At 47.0% G+C, this 14137-nt stretch overlaps 1 protein-coding gene across 4 annotated transcripts in view; it reads right to left on the bottom strand.

Annotated features, from left to right (window-relative positions):
• Positions 1-14137, bottom strand: part of LPAR2 (lysophosphatidic acid receptor 2) — a 101043-nt gene that overhangs the window by 5827 nt on the left and 81079 nt on the right. The window lies entirely within an intron of this gene.

Genomic DNA, 14137 nt, shown 5'->3' with positions numbered 1-14137 from the left:
GCAAAAACCCAGCAGCCGACCAACCACAGTAGTAACACCAGCAGCCACCGGGGGCAAAAACCCAGCAGCCAACCAACTACAGTTGTAGTAACACCAGCGGCCACCGGGGGCAAAAACCCAGCAGCCGACAAACTACAGTTGTAGTAACACCAGCGGCCACTGGGGGCAAAAACCCAGCAGCCGACCAACTACAGTAGTAACACCAGCGGCCACCGGCGGCAAAAACCCAGCAGCCGACAAACTACAGTTGTAGTAACACCAGCGGCCACCGGGGGCAAAACTCCATATTAACCCCCGAGACCAGAAAGGAAAAAGGTTTATACAAGAGTCCAGACTCTGACACAGATCCAAAAATGGATCGTGACAGTACCCCTCCTTCAATGAGGGGCCTCTGGACCCTCAACACTGCACCTCACCAGAAAAACACCTACGGTGAGGACGCTTAGGTCCACCAGAGTTCACCTCAACGACCACCTGACTCGCAGGTTTATGGCAAACGTGGGCAGATGGAAGTGGCAACGTATGCTCCGGAGGCACCACAAATCTCTAGAGCGCCGACCTGGGGAATAAGTTGTGTATGGGCATTATTGGGGGTAGCTCCAGCTGGTAAGTCCCCAGGCTGAGGATGGCTGACACCCGATACGGACCGATCACCCGAGAACTCCAGACCCCTGCAGCACATTTCCACCGGATGTTTTTGGTGGACACCCATACGTACTCATTCACACACAGGTCCGGAGCTGAACGTTTATTGCAACACATACGTTTTCCACAAGAGGGTGAACTCCTCCAGGAACTGACAACATAGGCGCCCCCCTGTTTCACAACACTCACACCCCCACAATTCAGAGAGGGAATCACCACCCTCCTCCGACCCCTCCTCCTCCGAGGACTCCGCCTCTAAGGGTTAGCAAATGGTGAGGGTTGAGACTTGCCCCTACTCCCTGACAGCACCTCTGCTGCCCCCACTGGAGAAGAAGGGGATAGTTGTAGAATGACGGCAGAGACAGTAGCCCCCGGGCAGCAGCCCTCACATGACTGACCCCAGCGGACTACTTCCCTAGACCGCCAATCTATTACCGGATTGAGTTTCTCCAACCAAGGGAAGCCTAAAACGATAGGTGATGGCATACCCCACAAGACCTAGCATAACAGGGACTCTTCATGCTGAGTCCCTATGCGCAGATGTATATTTTCCACGACTTGGGTCAACCTCCCCTGGCTCAGTGGAACAGAGTCAATGACCTGGACGCTTAGGGGTTTGGCCAGCGTCCTACACTTCAGGCAATGAGTCTGGACAAAGTGAACGTCCACCAGATTGACTCCTGCTCCACTGTCCACAAACACCGGTATGTCCTCAGGTACCCCGCCAACCACCACTTCTGCTGACAAAGTACATTGAGAGGGCAAAATGGAGGAAATATACACTCCCTGGTCACCTCCCTCCACACGACCAGGGGGACGCGGCTTCTTAGATGGTACAGAAGATTTGGTGCGCGCTGGGCAGACCCCGAAAACATGACCAGTCCATCCACAGCTAAAACATGCCCCCACACCACGATGAACCGCAGGCAACACCACTGGGGAACCACCTCCTCCCACCTGCCTGGGCTCGTCCGCCTGCACCAGTGTGTCCTCCTCCCTAGCAAGGACTACAGGGGGCATATTCACCAAAGCCGCAAAAAACTCGTCCACCGACCATAGAGATGGTAAATCATCAGGCAGGGAGAAAGCCCAGGATTGGGGGATCATCCTCAAGGAGTGCTATAATGAATCCCACCCGCTGTACCTCACTCCCTAATGAATGAGGGCGGAGCCTGAAGTGTAGCTTGCAGGCCTCCTGAAAAAACAAAAAATTTTCTCTCCCTCCAGAAAACCTGTTTGGGAGAGATAACTTGGGCTCTGAGCTGAGGCCCTGTACCCCTCCAACTGCTGCAGCTGCTGCTCCACCACACCACGCAGCACCCCACGCTCCTCAGTGAGGGTCTGCAGCAATTGCAGACAGGTCTGCATTAGGGCCATGGCTCACCAGGAAAAATGGGTAGGTTGGTAAAAATGTCATGGGGATGGGAAGAAAAACGTTAGACACGAACATGAAACCAGATATTATACTGATGAATGATATGAGGTGTGGCAAAGAAGCTCCAAGACAACATACTCAGAAGGGAGGTAAGAAAATTTCTAAAACAATCAACAGGGAGGAGATTGGAACAAAGCAAAATTCTCTAAAATGCATGCTCGCAAACGCCAGAAGCCTGACAAACAAGATGGAAGAACTAGAAGCAGAAATATCTACAGGTAACTATGACAGAGTGGGAATAACCGAGACATGGTTAGATGAAAGCTATGACTGGGCAGTTACCTTACAGGGTCACAGTCTGTTTAGAAAAGATCGTAAAAATCGGAGAGGAGGAGGGGTTTGTCTTTATGTAAAGTCTTGTCTAAAGTCCACTTTAAGGGAAGATATTAGCGAAGGGAATGAGGATGTGGAGTCCATATGGGTCGAAATACAGGGAGGGAAAAATAGTAACAAAATTCTCTTTGGCGTCTGTTACAAACCCCCAAATATAACAGAAATCATTGGAAACTTTACTAATAAGGCAGATAGATGAAGCTGCAACCCATAATGAGGTCCTTGTTATGGGGGACTTTAACTACCTGGATATTAACTAGGAAACGGATACCTGCGAAACCCATGAAGGCAGCAAGCTTCTGCAAATAACCAAGAAAAATTATCTTTCACAATTGGTGCAGAATCCAACCAGAGGAGCAGCACTTTTAAGGGGGTTTTACACTAAGCAATATCGCTAGCAATATCGCTAAAACGTTACTGGTTTTGTGACGTTATAGCGATATTGCTAGCGATATCGCTATGGGTGATACTTACCAACGACCGGCTCCCCCGCTGCTCATCGCTGATCGCGCGAGAATGTCCGGCTCCATTTCTCGTCGGGCGCTTCCTGCTGAGACTTCCTGCTGTGACGTCCAGCGACGCGTGGAGGCGGGCGGGAGGACGCAGGATCGCTGTGTGTGAATGGTAAGTATCGTGCGCTGCGTCACTGCTGCATCGCTGTGAGATCTTTCTGTATGAAAGCTCACTAGCGATCATTTAGCGATGCACCAGCGATCCTGACCGGGTCGGATCGCTGGTTGGATCGCTGGTGCATCGCTAAGTGTAAAAGGGCCTTTAGACCTAATACTATCTAACAGACCTGACAGAATAACAAATCTGCAGGTTGTCGGGTATCTAGGAAATAGCGACCACAATATTGTAAAGTTTCACTTGTCTTTCGCTAGGGGGACATGTCAGGGAGTCACAAAAACACTGAACTTTAAGAAGGCAAAGTTTGACCAGCTTAGAGATGCCCTTAATCTGGTTGACTGGGACAATGTCCTCAGAAATAAGAATACAGAAAATAAATGGGAAATGTTTAAGAACCTCCTTAATAGGCACTGTAAGCGGTTTATACCTTGTGGGAATAAAAGGACAAGAAATAGGAAAAACCCAATGTGGCTAAACAAAGAAGTAAGAGGGGCAATTAACAGTAAAAAGAAAGCATTTAAACTACTAAAGCAGGATGGCACCGGTGAAGCTCTAAAAAACTATAAGGAGAAAAATTCTTTATCTAAAAAAATAATTATAGCTGCCAAAAAGGAAACAGAGAAGCACATTGCTAAGGAGAGTAAGACTAATCCCAAGCTGTTCTTCAACTATATCAATAGTAAAAGAATCAAAAGTGAAAGTGTAGGCCCATTAAAAAATTGAGAGGAAAGAATGGTTGTAGATGATGAGGAAAAAACTAATATATTAAACACCTTCTTCTCCACGGTTTTCACGGTGGAAAATGAAATGCTAGGTGAAATGCCGAGAGACAAAGAAAACCTTATATTAAGGGTCACCAATCTAACCCAAGAAGAGGTGCAAATCCGGCTAAATAAGATTAAAATAGATAAATCTCCGGGTCCGGATGGCATACACCCACGAGTACTAAGAGAACTGAGTAATGTAATAGACAAGCCATTATTTCTTATATTTAGGGACTCTATAGCGACGGGGTCTGTTCCACAGGACTGGCGCATAGCAAATGTGGTACCAATATTCAAAAAGGGCTCTAAAAGTGACCCTGGAAATTATAGGCCAGTAAGTCTAACCTCTATTGTTGGTAAAATATTTGAAGGGTTTCTGAGGGATGTTATTCTGGATTATCTCAATGAGAATAACTGTTTAACGCCATATCAGCATGGGTTTATGATGACTCGCTCCTGTCACACCAATCTAATCAGTTTTTATGAAGAGGTAAGCTATAGACTGGACCAAGGTGAGTCATTGGATGTGGTATATCTTGATTTTTCCAAAGCGTTTGATACCGTGCCACACAAGAGGTCGGTACACAAAATGAGAATGCTGGGTCTGGGGGAAATGTGTGTAAATGGGTAAGTAACTGGCTTAGTGATAGAAAGCAGAGGGTGGTTATAAATGGTATATTCTCTAACTGGGTCGCTGTGACCAGTGGGGTACCGCAGGGGTCGGTGTTGGGACCTATTCTCTTCAACATATTTATTAACGATCTGGTAGGTTTGCACAGTAAAATATCGATATTTGCAGATGATACAAAACTATATAAAGCAGTCAATACAAGAGAAGATAGTATTCTGCTACAGATGGATCTGGATAAGTTGGAAACTTGGGCCGAAAGGTGGCAGATGCGGTTTAACAATGATAAATGTAAGGTTATACACATGGGAAGACGGAACCGATATCACCATTACACACTGAACGGTAAACCACTGGGTAAATCTGACAAGGAGAAGGACTTGGGATCCTAGTTAATGATAAACTTACCTGGAGCAGCCAGTGCCAGGCAGCGGATGCCAAGGCAAACAGGATCATGGGGTGCATTAAAAGAGGTCTGGATACACATGATGAGAGCATTATACTGCCTCTGTACAAATCTCTGGTTAGACCGCACATGGAGTACTGTGTACAGTTTTGGGCACCGGTGCTCAGGAAAGATATAATGGAACCAGAGCGGGTACAAAGGAGGGCAACAAAATTAATAAAGGGGTTGGGGGAACTACAATACCCAGAGAGATTAGCAAAATTAGGATTATTTAGTCTAGAAAAAAGACGACTGAGGGGCGATCTAATAACCATGTATAAGTATATAAGGGGACAATACAAATATCTCTCCGAGCATCTGTTTATACCAAGGAAGGTGACGGTCACAAGGGGGCATTCTCTGCATCTGGAGGAGAGAAGGTTTTTCCCACCAACATAGAAGAGGATTCTTTACTGTTAGGGCAGTGAGATTCTGGAATTCCCTGCCTGAGGAGGTGGTGATGGCGAACTCGGTCGAAGGGTTCAAGAGAGGTCTGGATGTCTTCCTGGAGCGTAACAATATTGTATCTTACAGTTATTGTTTGGTTCTTTAGAAGGACGTATATCTGGGGATTTATTCTGACAGAATTTTATAGGCTGAACTAGATGGACTAATGTCTTTTTTCGGCCTTACTAACTATGTTACTATGTTACTATGTCACGGGGCAGTAGGAGGGAAACAGGAGATGTGGAACCTGGGCCCCTGAACTGTCCATCAGGCTAAGGAGGTGCCCTAACTTTCCTTAACTTGGGGGTACACTTGATGGTAGTGAGGCCCAAGTCCCCGACCTGTCCCTATCTCCTGTTTAGCCCTGAGCTAAACCCACAACCCCCTCCCCAGGAGGTGAGACAGGGAATAAAGTGAACTGCACCAAATAACACGCAAGGAAAAATAAAACAGACAACACGGGGTTAAAGCAACTAAAAACCCAAACTTAGCTTTATCTGCTGCCAATGCTCCAAGCCGCAGAGAAAGGCAACCGAACAGCATCCAGCAGCAACTCCACTGCTCCAGATAAGCTGAACCCCCTCTCCACCAGGTAGGTCCAGTCTTCACCAAGGTTGGTTAGCAAATGACCAGTATTACCAACAGGGAGCAGCAGCAGCTGATGACCTTTTATAGGAAGGAGGGGGGAGGTCACCACCTGCTGACTAATTAAACATGTAGTAACACCAGCGGCCGCCGGGGGCAAAAACCCAGCAGCCGACCAACTACAGTTGTAGTAACACCAGCGGCCACCAGGGGCAAAACTCCACATTAACCCCCGAGACCAGAAAGGAAAAAGGTTTATACAAGTGAGTCCAGACTCTGACACAGACCCAAAAATGGATCGTGACAGACATAATCAGCATAAAGGAACGTAAGAACGTTTATTGATCACTGGCTTCTGTAAAGAGGACAGGAGATCGTAATGAGCAAAATGATCGGCTGATCGAGGCATATATCATCGTTCCTGACAGCACATGTTCTTTTGGGAACTGGATGTGCTGCCAACATTATGCAGACTGTATTGGGGATCGACCTATCTTATTCTTTCCCCATACAGTTTGCATTAGTCTATGTAAAAGGGCCTTAAACGATCGCCAGTCAAGTTGGTTACATCGTTGATCTGCTTGTGTAAACCCACCGTTAAATTAAAGCTATCCACAAAAACTAGACAAATGTCACTTTTGTCCGGATCTACCATCATCTAATGTGTAGTTGGGTGTCTTGAACCCAGACAGCAAATGCTGAAGAAAGCAGGATCAAGTATCTGGAATTTCAACATGCTGATCCTTTGTTCTCAATTGTCTGGTGGTAGCTTGTTTCCACAGAACAAACACCTGCGTGGTCGGGGTAAACCTGCTCGTGTATGTTGTGGGTGGCAGTAATAGCTGTCAGCAGAACAACACAGCATATTCAAGGAAAAATGCTGAATGTCATACACTGGTAAGACCCTTTGTCCTTATGAATCGAGATCTGGCCTTCACCTTTTGTAGACCAATATCGACACAATTAAGTCGCAAATAGTGAAAGATCTTCCTTTATCAACACCTAGAACTGATTGAACCTGTGCATGCCATCTTTAGAGTCTGGCACCCGTTCATTGGTCCCGTTGGGGCTTACATCCAAACCCCATGCAAAACAGGATTTTGACGTATGCGCCGACGGGGCCATAGACTATAATGGAGTTGGCAGGGCAAACGTGCTCAGTGTCGTGCATCATTTTCGGATGTATACGCCTACTGGAGGCGGACACCCAGATGCAGTCTGCGACATCTGAGAGACTCCAATCAAACTAGGTCTATGACATGGTGATTTTTATACTTTTTGGATCGATAAAAAATGCCAAGTTTTTGATAAGAGACTAGACAAATTCCAGCGGTCAGGATACCAATGTAGAAAATTAGTTTTAGGAGCCTAAATATTTAGGAAGGTTCCTATTGCTTGGGTAAAGGAGAAATTAGAATGGTCCTGAAAAGCTACAGTAATTTGTCCATTGCGACAGTGCCCCGCCAGCTATTTGTACACATTAATATTGCATAACGCATATGGAACAAGTTTCCAATGGGGGGGATGTTTCCTGCATACTCGTATATTGTCCAGATATAGATCCAGAAGCAACAGTGAATTAATTGATGACACAGTGTTTTTCTCCTCTCTGACCCTTGCCATTCATTTCTTCAGCATCTAAACCTGTTTTGTGGTTACACCCCAGTGACCTATTCTCAGATGTTTGACAACAGCCAGCTCCGCCATATAAAATGGGTGTGTGCCGAGTCCAGCATGCAGTGAGTTAAAAGTAATTAATCCACCCTTGTTACATAATATGGAAAAACGCCTCCTTCCCAGTAGACGCAGTAATTAGTGTCCTTGATCCTGTCCTAATGTGCACTCCATGCTGCCGGCAAAGGACGGTCTCTCTCCGAGGAGCTGGACATTGGGTAATGAAATGAGGTTCTAGTGACTGCCTAACACTGGGCCACGCACATTGCATGTAGGCCAAACAAAACCCCTGACTTCAGTGAGACATGACAACCATCTAATGTGTATGATAATGTCATGACATCCCCAAAATATAGAGAGAAAGAGAGATTGAACGTTTTGGGATTTAGTTGATCTCCAGATAAGTTGTTGGGCAGCAGCTTACTTGCCTCTACCCTATGACAACACACAGGGAAGATAGTAGATAGCTATTGTTCTACCTAGCAAAACTTTTTACGAATGATTGCGAACAATAATCATAATATTCATTGTCAAGAGTTTTCCCGGCAATGGCTGTCTCCTACGGATGATCATCTCATCATAAGGCACCAATTATATATCGCAAAGGTGTTTTTCCAAAAGGGTAATTCAGGGGCCTAGTAACTATCTGATACTGAGAATCAAGCTTCCCTCCATAACTATGTATACAAGTGGTCCCCAACCTTTGTCTCTCCAGCTCTTACAATGCTACAACTCCCAGCATCGCCAAAGAGCCGCATGCTGTAAATTTATAATATGAATTGTAGATTTTCAACAGTTGGGAAGAGTTTTGGGTTGAAAGAAATAGAAAATCGGACTTGCCCAAGTGACAGGAGGCTAAAGAGTGGGTCATCTGAGCCCCTAACAGATGAGAGGAGGGTGAAAGCAAAGACAGAAACCTCACACACCTAGACATTCAGACTCTCTTCTACCTCTGTCCTCCATATCTTCACTCCACAACAAGGACAGTGCCAGCGCTTTCTATAATGCCACCCTCACATTAGCCGTAGGCTCAGTCGCCCCTCTCACACATGGGAAAGTGTGACAAATCAACAGGCAACCCTGGCACACCAATCTCACCAAAAAACTTCGACAATCATCCAGGGTCGCGGAGCGGCGTTGGAAGAAAACACGCCTGCCACATGATTTCACTGCTTTTACACAAGCTACACTTGCCTTCAAATTAGCCCTCACCTCTGCTAAACTGACCTATTTCACAAACCTTGTATCTTCATTATCCTACATCCCAAAACAACTGTTCAGCACATTCAGCTCTCTCCTCCGCCCACCACTGCCACCTCCAACTCCCCTCATTCCTGCTGAGGACTTTGCCACCTACTTCAAAAATAAGATCGACCAAACAAGGCAAACCTTTACTGTTCCACCACTCCAACAACTCCATTTACCAGACCTCTGCCCTTCCCTAATAACCTCCCTCTCCAACATCACTGAAGGAGAGCTCATTCATCTCCTCTCCAAATCACACCTCACCACCTGTGCACTTGACCTCATCCCTTCCCACCTGCTCCCCAACCTCACTACCACGCTCATTCCAACCCTAACCCATCTCTTCAACCTATCGCTATCTTCTGGTACCGTCCCCTCTGCCTTCAAACATGCCACTATCACACCCATCAAAAAAACAAACCTTGACCCAACTGCTATGCTCAGCTATCGCCCCATATCACTGCTCCCGTTTGCTTCCAAACTCCTTGAGCAGCATGTCCATGCTCAACTTTCCTCCCTCCTCTCATCTAACTCTCTCCGTGACAACCTCCAATCTGGCTTCCGCCCCCACCTCTCCACAGAAACTGCCCTGAACAAAATTACTAATGACTTACAGCCAAAGCTAACAGACAGTTCTCCATCTTCCTCCTTCTCGACTTGTCCTCTGCCTTCGACACAGTTGACCACTGCCTCCTGCTACAGATTTTTTCTTCCCTTGGCAACAAAGACCTTGCCCTGTCCTGGATTGCCTCATACCTTTCCGACTGCACATTTAGCGTTTCCCACCCCCACACTACCCCCTCATCCCGCCCTCTCTCTGTCGGAGTCCCTCAAGGCTCTGTCCTGGGGCCCCTACTTTTTTCCATCTATACTCTTGGCCTAGAACAACTCATAATGTCCCATGGCTTCCAGTACATCTGTATGCGGACGACACTCAGATCTACCTCTCTGGCCCAGATGTCACCTCTCTGCTTTCCCGAATCCTGTAGTGTCTATCAGCCATATCCTCCTTCTTCACCTCTCACTTCATAAAACTCAATGTAGACAAAACTGAACTCATCATCTTTCCTCCATCTCACGTATCTTCCCTACCCGATCTATCTATTATGGTAAGTGGCATCACACTCTCTCCCGCACCTGAAATCTGCTGCATTGGAGTAACTCTCGACTCTGCCCTGTCCTTCAAACCACACGTCCAAACTCTTGCCACCTCCTGTCGCCTCCAACTCAAAAATATTTCCAGAATCCGTCTCTTCTTCAACCCTCAATCTACTAAAACTATTGTGCATGTCCCCATCATCTTCTGCCTTGATTACTGCAACACCCTCCTCTGTGGCCTCCCCGCCAACTCTCTTGCACCACTCCAGTCTGTCCTCAACTCTGCTGCCCAACTAATCCATCTCTCTCCTCGCTACTCCCGTTTCTCCCATCTGCAAATCCCTCCACTGGCTCCCAATTCCCCAACAAATCCAGTTCAAACTACTAACACTGACCTACAAAGCCATCCACAACCTGTCCCCTCCCTATATCTCTGAACTAATCTCCCAATATCTTCCCTCATGTAATCTTGGATCCTCCCAAGACCTCCTACTCTCCTCCACACTTATTCGTTCCTCACACAACCGCCTCCAAGATTTCTCCCAAATATCCCCCATCCTCTGGAATTTCACGCCTCAACATGTCTGATTATCCACCACCATCGGATCCTTCAGACAGAACCTGAAAACCCATCTCTTCAAGAAAGCTTACAGCCTGCAATAACCATTCTGCCGCCTCACCACCACCAGAGCTGCTGCACCGCCGACCTTCTGTCTCTTCCCCACTATAAGGTAGAATGTAAGTCCGCAAGGACAGGGCCCTCTCCCCTCTGTACCAGTCTGTCATTGCAAGTTTGTATACTGTAAACGATATCTATAACTTTGTATGTAACCTCTTCTCATGTACAGCACCATAGAATGGCGCTATAAAAATAAATAATAATAAAGAGAATGAGGGTATTTTCTTACAATGCTCTGAAGAACGATCAGCTACTTCAATGGTGAAGACCAGTTTTGGTGAACCCTTCTACCAATACAGGATCCCCTGTCCCAGTTAGCTGCAGGAAGCTACAATTAAAATGTTCAGATCATGAGATTGAATAACATAGAGGTAGCCTCAAACAATCTATTTTATATACCGTAATTCATAGAGATGAGTGAATACATTTGCAGGACAATAATCTGAGGTCAGAAGCCCTGCAAACCACCTCCTTCCTGCCAGCAACCGCAGTTCTCTTCTGATTAGCTGGCCAAGTGTGCCGCCAACATAGTGGATCTCACATGGCCCCCATCCAGCAGCCAGATATTAGAGACCTCTCCACCTGACCAGGGTCCTGCGAATTTATTCACTCAGCATCACCACCCTGTATAGATCTATGATGACATTCATCAGTGCAGACAGCTTAAGGACAGCGGGAGGAGAGGAGCCGGACCCTGACCGGGCAAGCGTTCTAATTTTCCCAGCAGCATTCCATTATGCTAATTGCTTCCTGGTACCTGAGGGTTAGCTCCTTCTCTCCCATTCCAGTTGTGCAGCTCAAGTCCTTTTTTTTGGCAAATGTGCAAGCGTATTACCTTCCGTAGCCAAGAACTAACACTTTACATGCCATATGTCATCATCCCTTGTAGGTGCACTGGACTTACAGCACCTGAATGGTTAATTTGTAGGACAAACATCTGCTGTATCATCCTTTGTGCTGAATATTACTTTCCTATTGCTGTGCTGTGCAGAGGAGCCTTTGTTTTGTAGACTTTGCTGGGCATGTCATTATCAGGACTGTCCCTATGTGTCATTACTTGGTGACGCTGAGTCACACTTATATAAGACCAATGCCAAGAGGATCCTGTCTCCAGCTGAGCAAACATTTTGGTCATTTATTGCCAGTGATACAGAACGGCTCCTAAAATCCAGATGTTTTAACTTACTCCTTCTCTGCACGCCTGGCGTCCTCTCCTAGCAGGCGCCACAGAGACACACACTGACCAGTACAGCTCCATCCTCCGTGCATACAGCTCTCTACAGACTTATATATTACATACTTGATTCTGCCCTGTGCCTCTATACGGCTTCTAGGGGAAAATAATTCTTTAATATGATATGGGATGGCACACGGTGCTTTTTTCTGACGGAGTCATATGGAATGTGCTAGGAAAAGACTTTGAAAAAAATCGGAGCTTCACTAGGAGAAAGTAAGGACCTAGATAAGTTTGCGGCCTTCTGGTGGCAAGTGCCATAATTAACCATATTGTAAAGTACTTTATGTACTTGAAAGCCAATAATATCACTCCAAAGTGCTGTCACTAGCTCAGTTGCCTGTTATCAGGTGTAATCCATCTCTAGCAACATTGATGCCAAGATGGTTTAAAGGAAGTGGGGGCGGGTCTTTGTCCCCATACAGGAAGCGTGGGCTGGTGTTTGTCCCCGTACAGGAAGCGGGGGCTGGTGTTTGTCCCCATACAGGAAGCGGGGGCTGGTGTCCGTACAGGAAGCGGGGGCTGGTGTTTGTCCCCATACAGGAAGCGGGGGCTGGTGTCCGTACAGGAAGCGGGGGCTGGTCTTTGTCCCCATACAGGAAGCGGGGGGCTGGTGTTTGTCCCCGTACAGGAAGCGGGGGCTGGTCTTTGTCCCCATACAGGAAGCGGGGGCTGGTGTTTGTCCCCATACAGGAAGCAGGGGCTGGTCTTTGTCCCCACACAGGAAATGGGGACAGGTCTTTGTCCCTATACACGAAGTAGGGTTTGGTATGTCTCTGTACAGGAAGTGGGGCGTGGCTTCGTCTCTGTCTACAGGAAGTGGGGGCAGGTCTTTGTCCCTGTACAGTAAGTGGGGACAGGTCTTTGCCCCTGTACAGGAAGTAGGGACAGGTATGTCTCTGTACAGGAAGTGGGGCGTGGCTTCATCTCTGTCTACAGGAAGTGGGGGCGCACCTTTGTTTCCTTACAGGAAGTGGGGATGGGTCATTGTCTCTTTACAGGAAGTGAGGCGAATTTTTGTCTCTTTATAGGAAATGAGGGTGGGTCTTTGTCTCAGTACAGCAAGTGGGGGGGTAGTGGATCTTTGTGTGTTCATTCTTACGCTACTATTTGTCAAACTAGATATAGGCAGAAGGAGAGCTTTCAGTTTGGGGCAGGCAAGCCTATAGATAATGGCAGGAAAAGACAGTTACGGATCCTAAAGTGCTGGCAAAATGCTAATGATAGGAACAGGGCTGTGGAGTCGGAGCCCATTTTGGTGGAGTCGGAGTTGGAGTCATGGAAATTGAGGAGTTGGAGTCGGAGGTTTGGCTTACCGACTCCACACCCCTGGTATGAGGGAGCCGGAGAGTTGGAGTCATGGAAGTTCAGGAGTCGGAGTTGGAATCGGAGGTTTGGCCTACCGACTCCACAGCCCTGGTATGAGGGAGTTGGGAGTCATGGAAATTGAGGAGTCGGAGGCTTGGCCTACCGACTCCACAGCCCTGGATAGGAACTGCTCACTGAAAAGCAGTTGATTATAAGTGAAAGCACTTATCCAGCATTTTTTTTTATTCCGTCACAGGACTGGTATCACTACTGCAATGTTCCCTGCCCATAGTAATAACTCGCCGTCTTCTGCTATCGGTGCCGCTCAGTCGTCTTGTGCAGGCTGTGACCTACCGAATTTGCTCCAGTGCTGGCAGAGTGAGCTGGTGGTCACCTGGGCCAGAACGAGGCACTCATAGACTTACGTTAAGAACTTGTTCCCATTAGTTCTGACTTTTGGTCAGTGAGAAGCTGCAGCCACAAGTTGCCAGAGAGGGACCAAAGAGGTGCTGGGAAGAGCTAAAGACGGCGGCTGGTAAGTGTAACACTAGGGGCAGGGACCTTACATTGTAAGTTGGTTTGTACGCTAAAAGTCATTTTACCTTGCTGTGGAGAATGAGGGGAGCAAGACCACGATTTTGGACAGGTTTATACAGTATAAAATAATAGGTAAATTTAAGACTTTCTACATTTCTGAGGTGTGTTGGCAGATGATGTCCACAGAGATAATTCTCGGGATTCTCTGGTCCTGTTTTACTCTTCTATAAGCTGCTGCTCTATGGCTAACTCCACTCTACCCATAGAGAACACATGAATGCTCAGATGAGCTGAGTGTCCACGTGTGTGTGGCACTTGGGAGATTAGCTGTTGGCTTAGCAATATTTACGTGTATGGGCACCTTAACAGAAGATGTTGAGGGAAAACATGTAGGAGAATTAGATTCCTGTTATGCTGAGCCCCATTGATTGGTTAAATTGCAGGAACTCT

Source organism: Dendrobates tinctorius, unplaced genomic scaffold, assembly GCF_039654945.1.
Source record: "Dendrobates tinctorius isolate UK_male_01 unplaced genomic scaffold, ASM3965494v1 ptg000245l, whole genome shotgun sequence".
In the NCBI taxonomy this organism is placed as follows: Eukaryota; Metazoa; Chordata; class Amphibia; order Anura; family Dendrobatidae; genus Dendrobates; species Dendrobates tinctorius.
The sequence above is the reverse complement of the archived record's forward strand: the minus strand, read 5'-3'. Positions and strand labels throughout refer to the sequence as shown.